Source organism: Balaenoptera musculus, chromosome 17 (genome assembly GCF_009873245.2).
Source record: "Balaenoptera musculus isolate JJ_BM4_2016_0621 chromosome 17, mBalMus1.pri.v3, whole genome shotgun sequence".
NCBI lineage: Eukaryota > Metazoa > Chordata > Mammalia > Artiodactyla > Balaenopteridae > Balaenoptera > Balaenoptera musculus.
The window spans coordinates 56,976,346-57,003,206 of NC_045801.1; positions in this window are offsets into that span (position 1 = coordinate 56,976,346).

Below are 26,861 nucleotides of genomic sequence, written 5' to 3' on the forward strand. Positions count from 1 at the left end.
CACTTGTTGCAACAGCAGTTTTTAAACATGTTCCTGCGGCTTGCGTGTCTTAGTTTCCCCAGCCAGGGACAAACCCGTGCCCCTGCATTGGGAGTACAGAGTCTTAACCACTGGACTGCCAGGGAAGTCCAAAATTGCAGTTTTTAATTGATTATTGCATACTCCGCCAACAGACTGACAGCTCCATGCAAGCAAGGACCATTCTCGGGTTCGCTCAATATTGTATTTCCAGCATCTAGAAACAGTGACTATGACATAGCATGCAATCAGGAAGGATTTTTTAAATGAGTAAATATATGAATTGTGCAGATTGGCAGGCACTAGGTAACACAACCTTGAGTTTTCAACAAAAGACTAAACAGATTTTTACTGAATAAACTAGTAGAACAGAATTATGTTATGGTAGGTTTTAAGTGTTGATATATTTGCATGTTATACAATGTAAGGCATTTCCATAAAATACATAGTTTAGAAAGGTTTTGAAATTTTTTAAATTAAAGCTAAGTGATAAAAAATTCTCAATTTCAACTACTAGGTCATTAAAATTTACACAAACCGCTTTAAATCTGTGAAGTTATGCATTTTATTAAAAATTTTTTTAATTTTGGCTTGCATGGGGTCTTCGTTGCTGTGCGCGGGCTTTCTCTAGTTGCGGAGACGACAGCGGCGCTGCTGTTCGTTGCGATGCACGGGCTTCTCATTGCGGTGGCTTCTCTTGTTGTGGAGCACGGGCTGTAGAGCGCAGGCTCAGTAGTTGTGGCACACGGGCTCAGTATTTGTGGCTCACGGGCTCTAGAGCGCAGGCTCAGTAGTTGTGGCTCACAGGCTTAGTTGCTCCGCAGCATGTGAGATCTTCCCAGGCCAGGGCTTGAACCTGTGTCCCTGCATTGGCAGGCGGATTCTTAACCACTGTGCACCAGAGAAGCCCTGAAGTTATGCTTTTAAATTCTAATTTAATTATAGCTAACCCTTTTGTGATTGCAGTGTCTATTTCTATTTAATCACAATATGAGTTAGTTCAGTCTATTCTCAGAGAGAGGAAGTAAAAAGTAAAATGCCTCTTTGTATATATGAGTTTGCACAAAAATAGATTATTTTTACAATATGAATTTTTATATAGGCTTCAAAGGATGAGAACTATGGAGTAGGGGAGGAGGTCAATATTTATTTTTATTGAAACTGAATTATTAAAACCACTAAATAGATTACTGACTTTGTAGGATTTCCATCCCAAATATTTAGTTTACAGATACTGTTTGATTCACAGATTCATGTTCCTGCTAGGCTGATTAACTAGGCTCTGTTCATAGCCATAGATTCACACTACCCACCTTTTTCATAAATTTGCAAATGCAAACCAATTACCTTCAGAAGGACCAGGTGAGAAAACACGGAAGACAGAAAGATGGCCAGGCTGTAATGGTACAGTGTCATGAAGAAATACCCTAAAGCAGGACTTTTTACATAACTTCAGGCAATAACTTCATAGGGGGCTTACATTCTGAATAAGGTAACTCCTTTCTCCCAGAATTTGAAGGTCATGTCAAGGTCAGAAAATACCACACTTTGAAACTAAAGCTGAGAGAATCAATATCAATCATGAGATCGGTCTTTACAAAAGAAACATACCATCCCAAAGCTGTGATTAGGGTATCTCCCATGTGTTCAAGATTGAGGGTACATCCCAGGATTGGAATGTAACTGCTTCAAAGAAAACACTTAATACTTTCAGGTCTAGTCCAGTGCCCTTCAAACTGGGGTATGCTTAGCCCTGGAGGTATACACAGAATTTCCAAGGGATATGTGAGCACATAGATGGTTTTTTAAGATAATAAGCTGTCAGGCTTTCAACTTCCGTATGCATTCGTTTTCCAAAACTGGACTGCTGGAGAATGTTCCTCTCAAGCTGGTTTTCCTTTCCCACCTCCCTTTTCACAATCACCTTTCTTCCACTTCACCAAAAGAGGCAAGTGGTCCACCCATCACTGATATTCCTGTTTTACATTGCCCCAGGATGGAAAAAGAGCACAGAGACAAATTGAGAAAGTAAATGTCATAATTATTTGGTAGCTACGCTTTTGCAGCTCTAATAGATTCCAGCTTTTACTTTCATCAAAACTCAAGAAGGCCCTAATTGAAGTGTCAGTTGATCATTAAAAATAATTTTCAACGATAGATCACTAGGGGTTTTTGCACATATCTTGGAAGGAGTGGTAAAGAATTTTGTGATGTAGTTGAAACAAAACCCTTTCTATTCCATCATCCATAATTTTTTGTGAACAATGTCCTCAGCACGTATTCAAAAAAAGAAGAACATTTTCACTCTAGAAAACAATGTTTTCTTGGCTGCACTGCTCAGCTTGTGGGGATCTTATTTCCCTGACCAGGGATCAAACCCGTGCTCCCTGCAGTGGGAAGCACCGAGTGCTAACCACTGGACCGCCAGTGAATTCCCTAGAAAACAAATTCTTGGCACATTAATTAGTTGAAAAACTCAGCTAATTAAGGAATGTATTTCCAATAAATGTTTGTCATATTTAATATCAATATATTTATGTTCCTTTGACCAAATGTGCACTAATAATTATAATGGTAACTCATTTCAGGATATTTATAACATTTAGGGTCATAGAAATTTTTTAAATTAAATTTAAATTGATAATAGACTTCTCAGTATAAATATTATAAAACTCTGTGGGGAAGTGGAATGGAAATAAAGGAATAATGTAGATTTTCCATCTGTTCATGTATTTTTTTTTAATGGAATTATTTATTTATTTATTTATTTATTTATTATTTATGGCTGTGTTGGGTCTTCGTTTCTGCACTAGGGCTTTCTCTAGTTGCGGCAAGCGGGGGCCACTCTTCATCGCGGTGCGCGGGCCTCCTCACTATCGCGGCCTCTCTTGTTGCGGAGCACAGGCTCCAGACGCGCAGGCTCAGTAGTTTGTGGCTCACGGGCCTAGTTGCTCCGCGGCATGTGGGATCTTCCCAGACCAGGCTCGAACCCGTGTCCCCTGCATTGGCAGGCAGATTCTCAACCACTGTACCACCAGGGAAGTCCCCAGTATGGATATTTTAAGTGAATGATTGTGGGTATCAAATAAATATGGTATAAAGATTCCATTGATTGGATTTTCTAAGAAGATACAATTTTATTTTTTAGTGTCAATATTTACACACATGCCAGAAATGACATTCATTACAACAATTTGAACTTACAAGGAAAATATCTCAGATGCTACCTTAAGAATGCATAAAAGCGGGGCTTCCCTGGTGGTGCAGTGGTTAAGTATCCGCCTGCCAATGCAGGGGACATGGATTTGAGCCCTGGTCCGGGAAGATCCCACATGCTGCGGAGCAACTAAGCCCTTGCGCCACAACTACTGAGCCCTCGCACCACAACTACTGAAGCCCGTGCGCCTAGAACCCGAGCTCCGCAACAAGAAGAAGCCACCACAATGAGAAGCCCACACACCCCAACAAAGAGCAGCCCCCACTCGCCGCAACTAGAGAAAGCCCGCCTGCAGCAGCGAAGACCCAACACAGCCAAAAATAAATAAATAAAATAAATAAAAATTAAAAATTATAAAAAAAAAAGAATGCATAAAAGGGTACTTAATTTTTCAAAATTATTTTGGGGAGGACACTGATCTATTTCAGCATTTCCCAAATGCTATTTTTCACCAGTTGGTGGTGAAATGAAAAATAAATACAATCTACAGAACTTTTCGTAAGTTAAATTTGTTCATTTTAAGACTGTTGATTATTCTGAAATTATATCCTTTCTGATGTTTTAAGCTTAAGATATATATTTTGAAACTAGATGTTAACAGATGGTAGCTTTTTTTAATGCTCTTTATTGCTCCCAAAATATTTTAAAAAAAATTTTTACTAACTCACAAATTCAGAACCCTGAGAGAACCACTGGTCTAACAGAATGTAAAGGGGAATATTTTATAAAATAGAATATTCTGGAATTGTTGAGGAATTGAGACAGCCAATTTACCACCTAGTTTAATGGACATAGCAACAAGCATTTTCAAGTCTTTTTTTTTTCCTACTGCATGCCAAACACTAGAATTTAATAGATAAATAAGATTGTCCCAACCCCCAAGAAACTCACATTTCAGTGAGGGAGATTAATATGTAAATTAACAATTATACAGTTAAGTATTGATAGGGATATGTACAAAATGCTATGAAAACATGGAGGATAGAATGTTTGAAAAATTGAATTGCTAAGGAATATAGATCCTTGAGCAGGGTTTTGAGATATAGATATGAATGTGGCCAAAATAAAAGGAAATTTATCATAAAAGTAAGGAAATTTTTAGTAGTTCAGTGTGTGTGGACTATAAAAATGCTTGAAGTGAGATTTGAAAAGAAAGGAGGGGGAAAGATCAATAAAGAGTTTGTATTTTTTCCTGAAAGCGATGGGGAGATGAAAGATTTTTAAGCAAGGAAATGACAAATTGGATACTTCTTAATAATATTAATTCCTAATTGTCACTCATCCAAAAATCCGATCTTTAATTGGGACTTCTATGTAGTCTCCACTAGGAAGAAATTCCCTAGTAAATGAAGTGGGTTATCCTGCCAGATAAATGTTCCATTGAAAACAGTGAATTGGCAGTCTCTTCTAAATTGATTGGTTTGAGGTAGTGTCCAAAATCTCATAGATTTTAAATATAGCGATCAAGCCCAGTTTGGGGATGCCCATACCTGAGTTGGAGATCTGAGGTGGTATTATTGAGATCTAGTTATTGCCACCTCTTGAAGTCCTGCCTGAGAAGCTAATAAGACTTCTAACGACATCCTGTATAGTACCCTGAAGACTACATACCTATCAGCCTCCCACCTCTCAGGTATACTGAGAATTCCACAGTCACAATGGCAATAATTTCATAAAAGATGGTGTGATACTTTAAAAATCCTTAACACAACTTCCAGAAATGAAGATGAAATTCTTCTAAACATATGTGATCAACTAACATAAAATTTGCCTCAAACTTTGAGTTATTGCTCTTGCAACAAGAGCCATTAAGAATAGCCGTGCTGTCATACCTCTATTCTCATCTGCGTGGACCAGATGGTGTGGGGGGAGAAGGAAAAATTCCTAAGTATCTTTGCCTAGACTGCTCAAAGTAGTAGCGCTACTTAACAGTGGCTCAGTAGTGTCATGGGCATGTATAAAGACAGTCAGCATAAGTGAGGTAAGTTGTTTCCTGTCGGTGCGATGAGAATCAGTCATTAATTGTGGCTTGATGTGTTTTTTCACCGCTTTGAGATGTGTTTCCCAGGCCAGTCATAGTTAGTGTTGTACTGTGCGAAGTTATTATGCCTCACTGGTCAGTGAAACAATTAGGCTCATTGAACAAGTACAATCCAGGTACAGCCTACTTTTTTCTTCTGTTTAAGTAACCTGACCTAACAACCGCGGGATTCTGTTGTTGACTCTTAAATATGTCAGGATTTTCAGGTTTGCTCAAGAGACATAAATGATCAATTTGTGATTCAGAGATTCCTTCCTTTTCACACGCTCAATATGGTACTTTAGTTAATATGTTTACATCTACAAAGATATCCACAAATGATGGGTAACAGTCACACATGTAGTTTTACTGCCGAGGACTTCAGTGTTCATATTGTGAAACTGGGGAAAATCACCTAATATCTCTAGATCCTGTTTTACTCATTTGTAAAATGGAGCTAATAATAGAATGGTAGTAACCTCATAACTCTGTTTTAAAAACGTAATGAGATAATATATGTAAAGCACTTAGCTCAGTGTGGGGCAAATATCAACCAACAAATTAATTTACTCAACTTTTCAAATACTTACTATGTGCCAGGTGCTATACTCAGTACTGGAGGTAAAATGGCGAACAAGAATAGACACAGTTCTTGCTCTCATGAAGCTTACAGTCTAATGGAATGGAGGAGGTTGGCAATCAACTAATCATAAAAAAAAAAGTAAAAAGAAGAGAGGGGGCAAGAAGTGGAAGAACTTGGTGCTTTTGGAGCTTATAATAGAAAAATTTGACTCAACTCCAGAGGGTGATTGGAGCAGATTTCTCTGGGAAAGTGTCTCTTGAGCTGCTACCTGCAGGTTGATGAAGAGTTAATTCAGTGATATGGAGAAGAAAGATGGCTTTCCAGCCTGTGTCGAGGCCTGCAGAGGAATGGGCCATCACAGGTTTGAAGGTTGGAAAGCAAGCCTGAGTGGCTGGAGAAGTTGAGGGGTGGGGGGGAGCAGGATGTGAGACAAGGTGGGTTTGAGATGAAGTGGGCAGGATCCATTGTGTAGCAGCTGTAAGTTTGTCTTTTTGGTAAGAACAATGAGAAGCTGCTGACGGCTTTTGAATGAGGTGGGAGGAAAGGGCAGCATGATCAGGTTTGGATTTTGAGATCATCTTGGCTGTAGAATATGTATAGGAATAGAACCAGAGGAAATAGAGGCTATTATAAGAGATGATGAGGGAATTCCCCGGCAGTCCAGTGGTTAGGACACTGCACTTCCACTGCAGGGGGTATGGGTTCAGTCCCTGGTTGAGGAACTAAGATCCCACAAGCTGCATGGCATGGGCAAAATTTAAAAGATGATGAAAGCTTGGACTGATCATGGTAAAGGTGGAGAGAACTGGACACATTTGAGAGATATTTAGGAGGGATAATTTATAGGAGTTGGTGATGGATTGGATATAGGGATTAAAAAGGAGCAAAGTGTTGAGGATCACTCTTAGGCTTCGGCCACCATTCCCTGAGGCAGTTATGTCAGAAGAACAAGTTTGGGGTAAAATTATGAATTCATTTTTTGGAAATTTGATTTTGAGGGTTTTTTTGGATATTCATGGCTAGAGCACAGAGGAGATATATGTATCATAAACAAGTATAATGTATACACACACGCACATGCACTACACATGTCATCTGCATATAGGTGGTGACATTTTCCCCTGTAAAGTGGGAATACTACACCTGCTTCATAGGAATGTAGTATGATGAACATAAAGTACCTAAGCATATGTGAATGACTGTGCTAGGCTAACAGAGAGTAAGGAAACGGTACGGGGTCCAGTAGCGGAAGAGTAAATATGGAAATGCCTGAGAAGATCCTACAGGGAGTGTCAGACGAGCAGCATCCTGTATCCAGTGTGATGAGAATAGTCTGATATATACCACGTCTGAAGGTCACAAGATCTGTTAGTGGGCTACTTAAACTCAGATGTTTTCTAAATAAGCAGTTATTGAATCTGAAGCCTGGAAGGCTCTTATTAATAATAACTTCCACATTAAAGTATTCAGAGGAAGTTTTCATGGAATTCATGAACGTTTATTGAGGGTCATGAGTCCAACGTGGTAAGGTCAGAGAAAAATCCCCGGAACTGAAGTGTAGAAGTTGACCATAAAAAGAAGTGAGAGGTATCCTCTAGGAGGAGTGAAGAGTACAGAGACTTTAAAAAGCACAGGTAGGGCTTCCCTGGTGGCGCAGTGGTTGAGCATCCACCTGCCAATGCAGGGGACACGGGTTCCAGCCCTGGTCTGGGAAGATCCCACATGCCGCGGAGCAACTAGGCCCATGAGCCGCAACTACTGAGCCTGCACGTCTGGAGCCTGTGCTCCGCAACAAGAGAGGCCGCGACAGTGAGAGGCCCACGCACCGCGATGAAGAGTGGCCCCCACTCGTCGCGACTAGAGAAAGCCCTCGCACAGAAACGAAGACCCAAGACAGCCAAAAATAAATAAATAAATAAATAAATAACTTAAAAAAAAAAAAAGCACAGGTACATAAAAGCACAGTGGGATGAAGGAAGTGAAATTATCTTGGAATTAATAACGTTTGGGGAGTGACAGGAGATGATATTGGCTAGGTAAAGGACCAAGTGATGGAAAGCAAGTGAGTAATGGGACTCATTAAAAGATTGTAGTCAGGGACTTCCCTGGTGGTGCAGTGGTTAAGAATCTGCCTGCCATGCAGGAGACATGGGTTCGAGCCCTTGTCCGGGAAGATCCCACATGCCACAGAGTAACTAAGCCCGTGCGCCACAACTACTGAGCCCGCAAGCCACAACTACTGAAGCCCGTGTGCCTAGAGCCCGTGCTCCACAACAAGAGAAGCCACTGCAATGAGAAGCCCGCGCACCACAACGAAGAGTAGCCCTTGCTCACCGCAACTAGAGAAAGCCTGCGCGCAGCAATGAAGACCCAATGCAGCCAAAAATAAATGAATTAATTAATTTAAAAGAAAAGATTGTAGGTAAAGAAATGATATATTAGACTTGCTTTTAGATAGAAATGTTCAGACCATCATACACACCAGAGAATGAAATTGGAGATACAGAGGTATCAGTTATGATGCTATTGCGATAGTGCAGGTTGAAAGATAAAAGCCTGACTTCCAGGAGGTGCTTAGAAGGTAGTCTGGACTGGAAGCATTAGAGATATATATTGGTAATTATCAGCTTATAATGGGTAATTAAAGTCAGAATAAATGAAATAAACTAAGGAGAACATGTAAAGTGAGAAGAGATATAGAATTTAAAAGAACCCAGTGAAATGGCATCATTTAAGGAACAGGTGCAAGAAGAGGATCCTGAGAAGGTCTCTCATCCAATAATGCTCATTCTCAAAAGTTCTTCTTTGTATCTAACTTAGATCTGTCCTGCTGTAATCAATGTCTATTTCTTTTGTCCGCTCTCCAGCTGAGATAGAAAGCAGCTGTTCATCATCTTGTGTATAACAACCCTTCCTTTGCTTGAATACTGTTATTAAGAAACCTGGTAGTCATCTCTAACTCAGGCTAAATAATTTCTAGCTCCTATTTTTCCAACCCTTTAATCATCTCTGTGGACTCTGTTGAATCCCTTCCACTTTCTCCACAAACAACTTTAACTTGCAGAAGCCTTGGCTGGGCATGTACTTTCGAGATTCACTCTGAGAATTATGGAAGAACTTCCTTAAATTTCTTATATGGTAACTTTATGTATCCCAATGTTTATGCTTGGATACTGTTCCATGTGAAAATACAGGATTTCTCGTAAACCAGTTTATTTTGGCTATTTATGTCTAACTAGCTTGTATTTATTATTAACACTAAGTCCCTTTTGATTGTGATGTTTCAAAGACATAATTCTCAATACCCTGATGTGACCAAATGAAATAAGTTATCTGTCCCTGGTCTCATGGATATCAGTTTGGGCAGGAGGTAAAAAGCTTTGTACTCCATGTACTTGCATAGGATGACATAGATTAAGAGCATGTTGTTTTTCATCTCTCCTTTCTCGTTTACACTGTGAAATCAGATTAAACTCTAAATGTGAAGGAACCTCCCTTATTTCTCTTATCTCACATGTTTGTCTCCCTTACTCCACTGAGAGCTCCTTGAAGGAGGAGCACAATTCTGGTTATCTTTATATTCTCAGCCCACTTTTTTTGTTGTTGTTGTGGGCAGGCGGTGCTTGCACCACATGGCATGTGGGATCTTAGTTCCCCAACTAGGGATTGAACTCATGCCCCCTGCAGTGGAAGCACGGAGTCTTAACCACTTGACACCAGGGAAGTCCCTTAGCCCACTTTTTTTTTTTTTTTTATATTTTTATTTATTTATGTATGGCTGTGTTGGGTCTTTGTTTCTGTGCGAGGGCTTTCTCTAGTTGCGGCAAGTGGGGGCCACTCTTCATCGCGGTGCGCAGGCCTCTCACTGTCGTGGCCTCTCTTGTTGCGGAGCACAGGCTCCAGAAGCGCAGGCTCAGTAGCTGGTGGCTCACGGGCTTAGTTGCTCCGCGGCACGTGGGATCTTCCCAGACCAGGGCTAGAACCCGTGTCCCTTGCATTGGCAGGCAGACTCTCAACCACTGCGCCACCAGGGAAGCCCCCTTAGCCCACTTTTTATCTCAAGGAAAATCACATTTGATGCCTACCTTAAATCCAGTGTAGAAAAGGAAGGTCTTGACCAGCAATGGCATTTGACTTCCATCTTGCTTGTCATTTCCAATTGATTGGTAGTAATTTACTTATTCCTGAGCAATGTGATTAGAAGGACTCTGAAGCAGAGTCCTTGGATCATCAAAAACCTGCTGTGGCCAATTGGAACTGCTGGGACTTAGAATTCTGAATTGATCTAGCAAACTGTTTACCGTGGACATGGGACATAGGAGGCGAGGCATGGGTAGCCCATATTTGCCACTAAAAGCAATACAGGACTATGCCTTCATTTCTATACAATGTCTTGGTCCCAGACTAGTCATGGACTACTCCTATAAGAAAGAAAACAGCACTTTGTTCCGTTTATGGATCATAGCAAAAACAACAGAAAGTCCCAGAGGTCACGGCCCTATTTAAAAAAAAATTTATCCACCCACTCATTTTGCCCAATTGCACAAGGCCTATTTTTAGTAGCTCTTGAAATTGTGTTAGTGCTAATCTGCAGGTTGCCACACATGGTTCTGAAATGTCATTACAAGAGTTTTGTTCACAGTTCTCTCCTGGAAGCTGCTCAGAAAATAGTTTTGATTTAACTTAAAAGTCAACGAAAATAATAGAGGGTGTTTTGTTTTGGTTTTTTTTGAAGTTAATCAAAATTCCACTGCCATTTTAAAAAGTTCCACAATAATCTTATGGTGTTATTGCTAATTGTTACTTTGACAGCATATTATCAAAAGATGTAGTACTAGACAAAGAACTCGATCACTGAAACTTTAGTGTCGTCTTTGCCAGATGAGTAGAGTTTGGTGTAAAAGCTGAACTAAGGTAGAACAAACTGAAGAATTAGTATGTTGGGGGACTTCCCTGGTGGTGCAGTGGTTAAGACTCCACGCTCCCAATGCAGGGGGCCTGGTTCAATCCCTGGTCAGGAACTAGATCCCACATGCATGGTGCAACTAAGGAAGCCGGCGAGCCGCAACTAAGGAGCCCGCCTGCCGCAACTGAGACCTGGTGAAACCAAATAAATAAATAAATACATAAATTAAAAAAAAAAAAAGAATTAGTATGTTGGGGCTATTGTCCAGTCCCTGGAATGTAATAAATAGTCCTGAAGAACTGTCAGTACATTCAACTTTTAATACTTTTGTTTGTTTGCTTCTTTGTTTGGTGGTATTGTTCTGTGCTTCTTCACTTAACATGAGCCTCCATGTCTAGGCTTTGGAGAATAACCCAAAGATATATAAGTTAATGATAAGTCAAGTTGGTTGATCCACTCATGATAGGTACTGCATCTAAAGTCTACGGTTAATGGTGGAGATGAGTGCTCTAAAAGTATAAACTTCGCAGTGAGTTGAGAAACATTGTCACTCTACATTCTTTCTGAGTTACCTGAACCGTTGACATGATTTTAAGTATCATTTGGTAATGACACTAGTCTACAGCTACACCCCAAAACTTTCCCCGAGCTGCTGCCTGCTATATGAACCCTCTGGGTACACCTCAGCCTCAACAGTCTCAAATTATTAAAGTCATCCCTTCCTGTCAAACTTCCGTCTTGTCCTGTAATCTCTATTGTGTTTGGTATGATGCTATGCTCCACAGTTGTCTTTAACTCCTCCATTTTCTGTATTTCCCACATTCAATCTATCACCAAGTCTCTCCAGTCCACCTTCTAGCTAGTTCTTGAATGCATTTCTTACTCTCCGCCTCTGCTATCACTGTCCTAGTTCTCTCATATCCTGAATACTGCAACAGCCACTTAAATAATCTTCCAATCTCTGTTCTGGCCCTGACCATATCTTACCATTTCGACCCCTTATTTTAAAATTTCGGCAACTCTTCATTGCTTGTAAGATAAAGTTCAAGCTCCTTAACCTGGAATTCAAGAATTTTGTGATCTGGCCCCCATCTAACTTTCTATTTTAATCCCTCATCATCTCCTTATACATCTTGTCTTTCACTTTCCTCTCTAGCAATGGTGCTGTTTTTTTTCTTCTCTGTCTCTATATGGAACACCTTCCCCCTTTCAACCCTCTTCCTCATCCTTTGGTTAATTCCTAATTATTCTTTAATAAAACCAACCTCAGTTACCATCTCTTCCTAGAAAGTCTTTTTCTACCTACCTACCTACCTACACACACACACACACACACCCACACCACACACACACACACACACACACACCCCTTTGTGCCTTTATGATACCCAGGATCCATGTCTACCATTGCCCTTAGCACATTATATTAACATGCCTGTGCATGGATTTGTCAGCACCACCATGCTATGAACGCTCTAAAGAGACATCATGTCATATTTACCTTTGTATCCATAACACACTAGCATAGTGCCTTGCACTGGTAATCTTTCTATGGATGTTGACTGAAAAAAAAATGACAGAGTGTATCATTATTGGTGCATGCAATAGAACACAAGTAGAAGCAATAATATCATCAGCTTGAATTTGCAACAGATTAACTAAAACGGATAATACAAAATACAGTGACTAAGCAAGGACAACAACTCCTGATGTACTTCAAGTCCCCTAGAAGTCATTGAAGCCTGTAATGCTAAAATGAATATAACAAACATGAATAAGTATAATTATTTAACTTTAGTGCCAAACTCTCATAAATGACTAAGTAATATATTTAAGGTTGCTAACCAAATCAGGATTGTTAAGTAACACACTTCTAAAGGAAAATATTTAGACCAAAAGAACTTTTTTTTTTTTTGGGAGAAGTACAAGCCCCTCTTAGAAGGAAAATCCATAAAAATGTATTACCGTTTTTGAAAGCACAAGACTACTAGAATCATCAGTACTATAAGAATAGAAAGAGGGCTTCCCTGGTGGCGCAGTGGTTGAGAATCTGCCTGCCAATGCAGGGGACACGGGTTCGAGCCCTGGTCTTGGAAGATCTCACATGCTGCGGAGCAACTGGGCCCGTGAGCCACAGTTACTGAGCCTGCGCGTCTGGAGCCTGTGCTCCGCAACAAGAGAGGCCGCGATAGTGAGAGACCCACGCACCGCGATGAAGAGTGGCCCCCGCTCTCCGCAACTAGAGAAAGCCCTTGCACAGAAACGAAGACGCAACGCAGCCATAAATAAATAAATAAATAAACCCAAAGTAAAAAAAAAAAAAAAATAGTGGCTTTAAAAAAAAAAAGAATAGAAAGAATGGCTAGTTGTGCCCCATTTTTCCCTTCAATAAAATAGATCATTTGAATTTTAAAAGTGTACATATTTTCTCCCCATAGTACTATTTCCATATTATATGAAAAAATTTTAAATACAGTCTATATCCATAACATTGTTATTTTTCTAAATTATCTCCTAAGCCTCCCCCTAACCCCCCAAACTCCCCCCCAAAATTGATAACCAAGATTCTAATATAAAATGAACAAGATAACAATTTCTCATTTGTGGCTCTCAGAATCTCTGCCTTTCTTTGCCTAGTAAGTTTCCCTAATTATCCCCCAGGTTAATTACTTATTTTCCCCACTAACATGTTTTATGGTTGACTTGCACAAGGATTTTATCGAAAACCTCAAATATTACAAGACAACTAGAAAATTAAACATCAGGTTTGAAAGCTTTATTGATATTTTCGTCTTTAAAAAGAAAATCATAGAAATACTTCTTTGCTTATTTTGGAGTACCTGATGAATCTTAACAACACATTCTTTGAATATTTTGGTTATTGTACACTCTCTTTTTACTAGAAAACAGGTTCTTCATATTTTGCTTACTGAAAATTATGCAAGCATATGGGCATGACATAAATACCTATCTGCCAATCTTTAGTTGATTAGTAGGATTTTTGGATCAATGTTAGTGCCCTGAGAGATTTCAGTGAGAAGATGCTAAGTCAGAGAGACCATAGTTGCTCGGTTAGAACTCTTTCTTGTTCCATTTAATTTACCATAGATGAATTTAAAATGAGATTGTTTAATGTGAAATTTACTTTTCATATCTGAAGGACAGTCTGAGTAAAAGGTGCCTCTTCCCTGAATTCACATGAAACAAAAAGAAGCTCTCTGTCTTCTTAAATATGTGCAGCTATGCTTTCTGTGCTACTTTCTAATGTATGTAAATTTTTTTTAGCACTCACTCTCTTTCAGTTTGATAAAGTCAAAAATCCTTAGGGATTCAAGAATTTCACATAGGTTCATGTTTCTTTTAATTAACTTTTACAGTCAGAATAATATTTCCATGAGTGAGTATCATACTCCTTATAGGTATGTATTGAATGAATAACAAAGCAACCCATCAATGACATGAGAAGGATCATGTGCTTTAAAATTTTCTGTGTAATATTTTAAATATGGTTATGGTTGGACATCTATTGTTTTGTCTACCAAACAATCAGTCTTCTGAGACAGCCCTTTCCTCAATTCCTATCAGAGCTGCCAAGTTCCCACGTGACACTGCCACTCACAGTGGTGAGCAATTGAAACAAAGCTGGGCCAATGAATCCCACATTTTTTTGAACTTTTGATCTAGAAAATAAAATGTAAAGTCTGGATTGTGCTGTGGTAGCACAGTGGTCTAAAGCGTAGGCTCTCAACTCGAAGGGGCTTCCACTGGCCAAAGACGGGACAATTTAAACATCAGTAAAAACAACAAATGCAATGGATTGAAACAGTTAAATGTTAGAATCCATGAGTCCATAGTGATACCAGAAAACATTGATTGGTCACTTTTACTGGAGAACAACTCATTATTTTGAACACTAGTTAATAAAGGAAAATGATCAAGGATTTATCCTGCCTTCCTTGAATTTACTGTACATTAGGGTAGCGAAATAGTTAAAGAAAAATTATAGATCTGTGCCAGCTAATAAAAGAAGAAGGAATGATAGACTAGGTTACACTCATTTGCAAACGCCTAGTGGGCTATGCAATACGATATCTACTAGCCATACATGGTTATTGAGCATTTGAAATGTGGCTGGTCCAAAATGAGATGTGATATAAGCAATGGTGTGCTGATAAATGTTTAATAACTGGCTCTCTGAGATGGAAAAAAACCTCTTTTTGGTGTTTTGCTGTGGAGTGAATATTACCACCATAGTGAATTTCGAACAACCGAAGGGATGTTATGAGCATAGAGTTGGGATGAGATGCTCACAGCTGGCTCTCATAGGCTAGTGTGAACAGGCTCTAGCACCCACCGGCTATGAGTGGAAAAAATACACAAGACTTTGAAGACTTAGTATGAAAATAAGAATATAAAAGATTTCATTTCATTGCAATCATTGTTGCTTTTGTTGTGGTCATCCATTTACAATGATTGGTGTCAGTCTATCTCTTGTAAAATAAAATACAGTGTGTGTGTGTGTGAAAAAAAAATAATAATAAAAAAAAGGATCAGAAAAAATAAAAATAAAAATAAAAAATAAAAGATTTCATTAAACATTTTAAATAAATGTTGAAGTGGTAATATTTTGGATATACTGAGTTAAATAAAATATATTATTAAAATTATTTTTAAAAAGGAGTTCCCTGGCAGTCCAGTGGTTAGGACTTGGTGCTTTCACTGCCATAGCCTGAGTTCAATCCCTGGTAGGGGAACTAAGACCCCACAAGCTGCATGGCATGGCCAAAAAAAAAAAAAAATTATTTTTATTTTTAAAAAAAATAGGGGCACTAGAACACTTAAAATTACATATGTGGCTCATATTCTATTTCTCTTGGGCAGTGCTGCTGTAGACAGTGATCATCACTAACTGCCAACATATCAGGTAGCTAGACAACCAGATATTGTGTGACTCCTGATGGAAGTACATGACACCACCTGTGAAGCAGTCTCTCTCTCTTTTTTTTTTGTATGTGGCCACACTGTGTAGTTTGTGGAATCTTAATTCCCTGACCAGGGATTGAACCTGGGCCTGGCAGTGAAAGCTCCTAGTCCTAACCACTTGACCGCCAGGGAATTCCTGAAAGAGTCTTTTAAAGAACCAAACCTGTACAAGGTCAATCCTCTAGGATAAACTACTAGGTTACAGGAAATACGGGAGACAGAGGAACATGTTAAATGACATCATAGGGGCACAGCCTTCAAAATCCAGGCTGCGGGATATATCATGGGACCCAGTTTCTTCAACAAATACACTGCAGGGAGGAAAAAGAGAAATGGAGGGAGGATAAATACCATATGATATCACTTATATGTGGAATCTAGACTATGACACAAATGAACCTATCTACGAAGCAGAAACAGACTCACAGGCATAGAGAACAGACCTGTGGTTGCCAAGAGGACGGGGAGTGGGGAAGGGATGGATTGGGAGTTAGGGGTTAGTAGATGCAAACTATTACATATAGAATGTATGGACAAGGTCCTACTGTATAGCACAGGGAACTATACTCAGTGTCCTGGGATAAACCATAATGGAGGACTTCCCTGGTGGCACAGTGGTTAAGAATCCACCTGCCAATGCAGGGGACACGGGTTCGATCCATGGTCTGGGAAGATCCCACAGGCCTTGGAGCAACTAAGCCCGTGTGCCACAACAACTGAGCCTGTGCTCTAGAGCCCGCAAGCCACAATTACTGAGCCTGAGTGCCACAACTACTGAAGCCCATGCGCCTAGAGCCCATGCCCCACAACAAGAGAAGCCACCGCTATGAGAAACCCATGCACTACAACGAAAAGTAGCCCCTGCTCGCTGCAACTAGAGAAAGCCTGCACGCAGCAATGAAGACCCAATGCAGCTGACAAAAAAACCGAAAAACCCATAATGGAAAAGAATATAAAATAATTTTATATATATAAATAATTTATATATATATAAACTGAGTCACTTTGCTGTACAGCAGAAATTAACACGACATTGTAAATCAACTATACTTCAATTAAAAAAAAAGAGAGAGAGAGAAATGGAGGGAGAACCTACACAGTAAAAGAGACTTAAGAAACTATCAACCAACTATAATTTGTAGACCTTACTTAGATCTTCATTCAAACAAACATTCTGTATGAAAGAAACCCCTTTACGAAATTTATGAGAAAACTGGAAATTTGAATACTGATTGGATATTTGATGACACTAAGGGATCATTGTTAATAGTTTAGGTGCAATAATAGTGGCATTTTTGTTATGTTTTAAAAATCCTTATTTTTTAGAGATAAATGCTGAAATATTTACAGATAAGATGATATGATATCTGGGATTTGCTTCAAAGGAATACAGGAGAGAATAAGTGAGTGGGGTTATCTATGAAACAAGATTAGCCATGATTATTGTTGAAGCTTATCCAGGGTATTATGTCTACTTTTGTGTGTTTAAAATTTGCCATAATAAAGTCTTTAGGAATCTGTAAACTAGTTACGAATAAATGTGTTTTCATCTCCTGTGTATATTTGTACATTGGATTTCCTAGACAGGAAAGTATTTGAGTGCTTAGAAGTAGAAGAATCCTATGTCTTTTCCAAGGGGTGTAATAGGTATCATGTACTATTCCACTGTTTTTGTTTGTTTGTTTTGTTTTTTTCAGAGCAATAATATTATTCTTGGAGACTGTCACTGAAAGTTATTTTTGAATTCCCGTTCTACTTTAGTTTTCTGTGTCTTTTGCTACCTATCAATTTCTACTTCAAATATAACTATTTAGGTCTTACCTATCCTAATAAAGTATAGTCTCTTAAAAAAGAGAGAGAGAGACTTAACAGATATGGCCATCAAATGTAATATTTGGGTATCATTTGGATCCCAATGCAAATAATCACCTGTAGGGAAAAAAAGTTGTGAAACAACTAGAAATTTTAACACTGGGTATTTGATGATATTAAGAAGTTATTGTTAATTGTTAGGTCTAATAATAGTGTTGCCATTGTTAAAAATTCTCTTTTAGAGATATGCACTGAAATATTTATGGATGAAGTGAAATTATGTACAGGATTTGTTTCAAAATAAACCAGTGTCAATGGGAAGTAACTGGTGGGGTATGTATGAAACTGAAGTCAACATAAGTTGATGACTGTTACTGCTAGATGATTAGTCCATAAGTGGGATTAATTATATGAGTCTCTCTACTTCTGTGTATCTTTAAAATATTCCATAATGAAAAGTTAATGAGTGTGGGCTCTGTCAATAGGCTGCTTGGGTTTGAATCCTGGCTCTGCCACATTTTAACCTTATGACCCTGAACAAGTTACTGTGTCTCAGTTTCCTCATCCATAAAATGGAAACAACAGTTGTATCAACTTCATAGTTTACAAAAATTAAATTAATATAAAAGAAAGGAAGGAAGTAGATGTGTAAGGAAGAAAGACTTGAGACTGTGGGACTGATGTGACTGAAGTCTCTGGGTCCAGTTCCCCAATACTCATATTACCCTCTTTAGGTCCCATAAAACACTCCAGAGTCCTCCTAATCAATTCCCCTTTTTTGCTTAAGTAGGTTCAAATTGTGTCTCTGTCACTCAGAACTAAAACAGTTTAGTTTAACAAGTAATAGATAAACACATACTTTCAATCTAACATCCTATGAGATGTGAAGTTTTGTGTGTGTTCTGGGAGCAGCCAGTCTTAGAGTACTTTTCTGGAGTTCCCACTTGGCCCCAGGTAGGCCAGCCTCTGAGTCTGGATAAGAAATTTGATGTTTAGCTTAGAGTTGAGGAGCCTTCCTTTGTATTATTGTTTGTTTGATGATTCATTGATTGATCGTTAACCTTAAAAAGCTTAACTTGACTGCTTCATTTCATCTAAATTAAAAGATTTAAAGGTGGCTTTGGTACTTTTAGAAGTTGTATGTCTGAAACAACAATACTTTGTTTTTCAAAATTCTCTAGACCAGATACCTCTGAAGTTTCATGATCTATTAGGTTACATGAAGATATTGATACTGTTTGTATTTCTATTATTTTATCTATACAGTAATATAATTACTAATATTTAATATAGAGATTGACAATATTTTAAGATTTATAAATAAATACAATTTATGGAGCTGCTTACTAAAAAAAATTATTTTTACCCATAGGCATAGGACATTAAAAAGTTTAGACTGGGGATCCATACCCAGGAGCAATCTAGCCCTCACCCCACTCTCCCCTGGAGGGGAGGGACCCTGCCATAGCTCCAGGGTCTCTTCTCCTAAAAAAGAAAAAAAAAAAAAAGTTTAGGGATCACTGTCCTTAGCCAATGAATTTCAAACCCTCCTTTATCACAACTGGCTGATACAGCCCAGCCTAGGCCTCATTCTTCTCACTGCTTACCTCTTCCGATTTAATTTAATGATATTCACTCTCCATACTCTTCTCATTTCATCTGGGGTCCCAGTGCCATTAATTAACACCACCTTCTTACTTACTTTAGAAATATGGCCAGTCATTCCAGAAACAGTCCCATGCCTCATACTCTAAGGGAATCAATCACCAAATCCTATCCATTCTACCTCTTAGGTATTTCTTGAATCCATCCAGTTCTCTCTATCCAGTGAGAGGCATTATCAAGTCTCTCTTGTACTATTGTGATAACCCTCCTAAGTAGGTTTTCTGCATTCAAGTTGATTTCCCTCCAATCTGTTCTCTACCAAGCAGACATAGTCATCTCTTTAAAACCCACATCTAGTCTTGTCCCTTTCTGGTTCAAAATCTTTTAATGTCTTTGGATAAAACCCCAAGTCTTTAAGTCCCTACATGATCTCCTTCACTCCACTTCCCAACTCTCTTTAGCATGCTGCTTTCTACCTTGAGATGTAATGGTATAATGCTGCATGAAATGCTCACTCAGCTTTGAATGCTCATACCTACTTACTTGCCTGAAAAACTCCTATGTACCTTTTAGGTTCCAACTAGGAAATAAACTTCCAGAGTAGCTCAGGGTCCCCAACTCTCAAAGTAGCCTGTGTTTCTCTTTCAAAGCACATATATATTAATATCTTCCTGCCCCACTACCCTATAAGGTCCTTGAGAGCAAGAACAATATCCCCAATACGAAGCACAACATCTGCCATAAAGTACTAATGATTTGTTGCATTAATGAATGGACAATTAACTGTGGTTAATTCCTTCCTCGACTCATTTTCCTAAATGACTACTTTAGGTATAAATGTTCCTAATTATTCTCATTTGTTTATTCATTTGTTCTATAAAGAATTGTTCTAGGGCCTCCCTGGTGGCACAGTGGTTAAGAATCCGCCTGCCAATGCAGGGGACACAGGTTCAATCCCTGGTCCAGGAAGATCCCACATGCCGCGGATCAACTAAGTCCGTGCACCACAACTACTGAGCCTGTGCTCTGGAGCCCGTGAGCCACAACTGCTGAGCCCGAGTGCCACAACTACTGAAGCCCGCACACCTAGAGCCCATGCTCTGCAACAAGAGAAACCACAGCAATGAGAAGCCCACACACCACAAAGAAGAGTAGCCCCTGCTCACCACAGCTAGAGAAAGCCCGTGCGCAGCAACAGAGATCCAACACAGCCAAAAATAAAAACAAACAAATAAATAAATTTATTAAAAAAAAGAACAGAGTAGAATAGACAGCATTTAAAAAAATAAAAAGAATTGTTCTAGGTACCACTCTCTTTCAACTGATTTGTAGTTCTTGTTTATGTTTCTCAGAATATCATTTATAATCAAACAATATATAAAATTTAAGGTTTCTACCCAAATTTGAGTTCTAGTCACTGTACTACCACTGACTAATTGTGGGGATTTGAGGCAAGTTAATTAATTATCTCTATTGTAGAGGGTTATTATGAGGTCTCAGTGATAGAAGGTGAATAAAGCAATCAGTAGAGTTCATAGCACCTAGTAGGAGCTCCATGAATGTTCTTTTCTGTCTGGCCTCAGTGGTTAAAGAAAAAGGACTCCTTGCTCACTCCAGGGTGTAATTCTGAATCCCTTCTCCCTCAGCACTAATCAGAAAGGTCTCTGAGCTGAAATTCAAAGAGATCTCTCCAATTTTAATCCCTTATTCACTTAATGAGTAATTAACTTTTGGTTTGGTGAGTAAAAATTGGATCTGAGTTCTGTAATTTAGGCTCTTATCTGTGTGCTTAGCAAAGGAGAAAATTACAATTTTCCATGGATGTCTCTCTTTCCCACAACCATCAAATAGAAGATTAGTTTAGCAGCAAGATATGGAGTTGATTCTGGAGTCAGGAAGCCCATCCATTAAGCTGTTAGACTAACGCAGGCACGAGGTGATGAGGCCTATTGGCCAGAGGACTAAAGAGGAGGGGGAGACAGAGGAGAAGCATCCTAAAGGGAGGCCTTTTCTGATGATTACCCCTGAAGTAGCTACTCTCTATATCTTGTTCTAATCCTCTATGAAGCACTAACCATTATCTGACATTTTTCTTCTTTGCTTATTGACTGTCACCCTCCACTAGAACATAAGCTCAAAAAGATAAGGAACCTTGTCTGCCCTATTTACTATTACTATACACCTAGCACCCAGAACAATGCCTGGTGTAAAGTAACACTTGGTATTTATTTGTGGAATAAATAGTTACGGAAAATGGGGACCAACGAGATAAAGCCAAAATAATTTCAAGGTTTAAAGCTTGACCAAGAAATAAGTATCAAGGACAAGGTACCTCTTGCAGAGGAGTAAAAGTTTTGTTTTATTTTGTTTGTTTTCTTGTAGGAGGAAATATGAGTTTTAATAGTTTTTGTATATGTTGAGTTGAAATGACAGTAAATCCCTAAAGGTGAAAATTTCTGATGGATGGCTATTTATACCATAAGATTCATTTTGATTTTGAGATTTTAAGCAAAACAAAACAAAACCCCAATTTAGTTCTAGATCCTATCCTAGGCCCTAAGGACATAAGGATAAACAGCAGCTGTTGCCCTTAGGGAGCCCTTAATTAACAGGAGGAAATAGACAACTAATTATGATAGAAAATAGGAGCTATGTTAATAGAATGATAAATATAGTGTCACGGGAACACAGAGGAGGGAATAAGTAATTCAGCTGAAGTTGTAGAAGTCCAGGATGTGTTCCCAGTATGAAAAGATGAGTACTAAATTCTAGGAAAATAAGATTGGGGGGAAAACCCTGAGCTTGGTAGTTTCATTCATGTATAATACACAATCTATGCTCAACAAATCATTGGAAGATGATTGATGGACATGAAGCCAGGTACTGGTTATTTTAAAAAGACGGTATCCATATTATTGTCTATTTTGTTGATATTAGAAACCATGTTTCTGAAGCATTTTTAGTAATATGAGAAAATGTTTGTGCTACAACAGTTTTTTAAAGGTAGGATACAAGGGGACTTCCCTGGTGGTGCAGTGGTTAAGAATCCACCTGCTAATGCAGGGGACACGTGTTCAAGCCCTGGTCCGGGAAGATCCCACATGCCGCGGAGCAGCTAAGCCCGTGCACCACAAACTACTGAGCCTGCACTCTAGAGCCCACATGCCACAAACTACTGAAGCCCGTGTGCCTAGAGCCCATGCTCTGCAACAAGAGAAGCCACCGCAATGAGAAGCCCGTGCACCGCAATGAAGAGTAGCCCCGCTCGCTGCAACTAGAGAAAGCCTGTACACAGCAACGAAGACCCAATGCAGCCAAAATAACTTAATTAATTAATTTTTTATAAAAAAGTTTAAAAGTAGGATACAAAATTACATACAGGGTTGGAGTCCTAATGATTTATTTTCTTCTTTTGGAGTTTCTAAATGTTTCACATAGAGAATATATTAATCAGGCCTCCCCCCACCCCATTAATAACAAAAATATTTACAAAGGTAGAGTGGAAGAAACAAAGTGAAAAAAATAATTAGGGGGAAAAAAGAGACAGAAAGGTGGTACATGAGAATGTTAACCAGAGTTGTCTCAGATTGGTGGGGTTATGTGTGATTTTTGTTTCCTTCTTCATACTTTTTCTGAAATTTCAAGGTTTCTATAAGGAACTATAAATCTTAAAATGTGAAAAATGTATCATATAGTCATAGATTTCATTTACTTGTTAATTTGTTTAACAAATGAGTATTTGTTTAGTGCTTAAAGCTTTCCTCAGTGCTAGAATTAGAGGCTTAGAGTTTCATCTAATACAAGCTATTTATTTCAGTGGTTAGGAAAACCCAGAGAGGTTATAAGATAACCTGAGGTAGTTAGTGCAGGACTAGAAGAGGGATCACTTGCTTTCAGTTCTGGACTCCTCTCATTTTATCATTTAAAACCATGTACAAGAAAAATGTGATTTTGCTAACCACATAATCAAATAGCAGTAACTTCCTTGTGGACATCCCTGCCATTCCCTCTGACATACATCCTCACATTCTTCATTCAAAGTTCCATTTTGTTGTCCATTGACAGATGATGAATGGATAAAGAAGATGTGATACATATATACAATGGATACTACTCAGCCATAAAAAAGAATGAAATAATTCCACTTGCAGAAACATGGATGGACCTAGAAATTATCATACTAAGTGAAATAAGTCAGAAAGAGAAAGACAAATACCATATGATATCACTTACATGAGGAATCTAAAATACGACACAAATGAACTTATCTACGAAACAGAAACAGATTCATAGACATAGAGAACAGACTTGTGGTTGCCAAGGGGGAGGATGAGTGGGGGAGGGATGGATTGGGAAATTTGGGATTAGCAGATGCAAACTATTCTATATAGAATGGATAAACAACAAGGTCCTACTGTATAGCACATTCAATATCCTGTAATAAACCATAATGGAAAAGAATATGAAAAAGAATATATATATATATATGTATAACTGAATCACTTTGCTGTACAGTAGAAATTAACACAACATTGTAAATCAACTATACTTCAATAAAATAAACTTTTTTTTAATGCAAAAAAAAGTTCCATTTTGTACATACCATTTCTCTAGTCTGAAACCTTCAAAGGCTGTTCGTTACCTCCCAAATGAAGAACATTCAAGGCCTTCTCCAGTCTGGTTTTCACATACTTCTCAATTATATATTTGGTCTGTTCATTCATTGTTCATGTATAGAAAATAACAAATTTATCTGTTTGTGCCCTTCCTGTTCCATGACTACTCTCAGCTTTTCTCCTATTATTAAGTAATTTTCTCAACAGAGGTGTGTGGCAGAATGGAGACAATCAATCAGTGAACAGGACGGAACCCTAACTATCCATCACAAAGGCTTAACCTCTATTTGGTTCACCATTTAACTGGTATGTGATCGTGAGTAAATGATTTGGGGCTTGTTGAAAAGCCCGTGCACTTCACAGGGTTACTGTTCATTTCTTCATGAGTTTTTATTGTATATTTACTACCTACCAGGCTCTGCCCTTAGGTACCGGGCATTCATCGGAACAAGATGGGTACAGTCTCCACGCTCAGGGATCCAAGAAGGAAAAGATAAAAACACAAAGTAAAACAAAAATAAACGAAGCAGTTACAAATTGTGACAATGCTATGAAGAAAACAAAGAAGAGAGCAAGAAAGAAAAACTTCAGAAAAGGATGAGTATGATAATATTTTAGCCAAAAAATGAAAGGAACTAACTTAGCTAATGGTAGGGAATGAGTTTTTTAAGTAGAACAGCATGTACAGAGACCCTAAGATGGGAAAGTCTTTCTAATGTTGGAGGAATTGAAAGAAGACTCTTGCTAAGAGTGCAGTGGATGAGAGATGAGAATGGCATGAGATTATGTTGGAGGTAGGCAGGGACCAGATCTGGAGGGCCTTTGGCCTGTAATAAGACATATTATTCTAAGGATTAAGGATAGCAGGAGGGTTTTAAACCAGGGAGTGGCATAATCTGATTTAAATGGTCTATCAGTTGCTTGGAGAATGGAATAAAGTAAAAGCCATCAACTGTAACCCAAGGCAGCAATGGTGAAGGCCTGGACTAAGGAGTGGCATGTAGGCAGAGAGAGAAGTAGACATACTTAAGACATATTTTGGAGGTAGAAATTATGAAGACCTTATGAAATAATGAATTGAACAAATTTAGTAAAGTACAAAATACCGGGTATGCTTTGAGTTTTATTATCACCCCTCTGAGCCTTGTTGAACAGAGAGGATGGCATTGAGTATTCTGCTACCAATGGGGCTTCATTGTATATGCTCTTTATATCTGTACTGCATCACCCATCTTAGCCAATGAAATCTGCTTTAAAAAATTTACCTTGTTCTTAGATTCTCAATATAAAATTCATTTATTCAAGAAATATTTGGAAATTCCCTGGCGGTCCAGTGGTTAGGACTCTGCACTTCCACTGCAGGGAGCATGGGTTTGATCCCTGGTCCCTGTTTGGGGAACTAAGATCCCGCATGCCTGCCACGCGGCATGGCCAAAACAAAGAAATATTCATTAAACAAAAAATATTGTGCTCTCATAAATCTATATAGGTAGCAGATTTGACTATAAGTTGATCCAGAAGGTAGTTTATATATTATTTTCATTCAAAGATTACAGTCATCTCTCAAGATCTACCGGGGATTGGTTCTAAGACAACCTCCATCACCACCCATACCAAAATCCATTAGTGCTCAAGTCCCTTACATAAAATGGCATAGTATTTGCATCATATAATAACCTACTCACGTCCTCCTGTATACTTTAAATCACCTCTAGATTGCTTATAATACCTAATGCAGCGTAAATGCTACGTAAATAGTTGTAAATACAAAATAAGTTCTATGTAAATAGTTGCTGGGGCATGGCAAATTCAAGTTTTGCTTTTTGGAACTTCCTGGAATTATTTTTTCCAAAATACTTTCCATCCGTGGTTGGTCGAATCTGAGAATGCAGAACCCGAGAATAGGAGGGCTGACTGTATACTTGCTCTGTAAACGTCTCTTTACATACAAAAGAAGCTCCTTTATCAAACTATGAGAATTATGTGCTAGCATAAGCAAAGTATGAGCAAAGTATGTTGATGGAAATAACAGAATGGAATCATAATTTGCAATGGAATTTAAGGTTACATCTAAATAAATAATGACAAATTAGAGTAAAGAATATTAAGAACAACCATTGCATAGAAATATGTCTTTGATTTTAGAATCTTTCCTTTATTAATAAAATATAGTATAGTAAGTTAATCTTAGTGACTTCTCCTATACTTTAGTAAACCCAAACATGCTGCTATACAAACTAGAAGTCCCCATATCCGCCAAAACAAAATGAAAAATGCTTCTTTTGCTCCAGTTTAACCTTAACATTCTTTGAGGAGCTTCTGAATTTCAAATAAATCCAATCACTCCCAAATAATGACAAACTCTAGCCTGTCTACTTCAAGTCCTAGCCTTTGTTTAAAGTAAGTGGATTAACATTTTCATTGTTGGGATTTTCTCCAATCTAGCTTTGATAGGTTATCAGCAATTAAAAAAAAGGACCCACTATCACAGGACTCTTTAGGTCTTTCTCCTCACTCCTCCCCACTCCCCAAAACCCCCTTTTTTCTCCACAAAAGGTCATATGACTCATTTTTTTTGAATGCAGGCAATAGTCTAGTACCTTCCTTTTATTGCACAGTTGCAATGTTTGTTGTTTCCTTGACAAACTTTTGATAAATGTTTGCCTACTATTATTTTTAAGTCCAGATGTCTCTTTAATATGGAAAGAGTTAAGAGATGTCCCCTTCCCTATTGCATTTTCAGGGCACTTCTAGTACTAGGCAGACCAAAGCAAGATTTTCAAGGGTTCATGGTTCTAAGCACCCAAGGGGGTGGGTGCCTCATTGGTCCCCTTGGTGTTTCATGTCCAAAGCCCTGACTAGGACTTCTGAACATCTGTGTTTTCCTGTGTAAACTTTGTCACTGCTGATTAGCTGGATTGGCCCCCAAAGAGAAAGTTCTTCTTAACAGATCCACGTGTCATTAGGAACAGGAAGAGAGTTTGTCTGCCGTGATCAGAAACTTGCCACCATGGCACTTTTCTTCTTCCAAAGATACAGGCTCTTTTTTTTATTTCATTTGGACAGGTTCGTTTTTAATTCTGATTACAATTATGAAAATT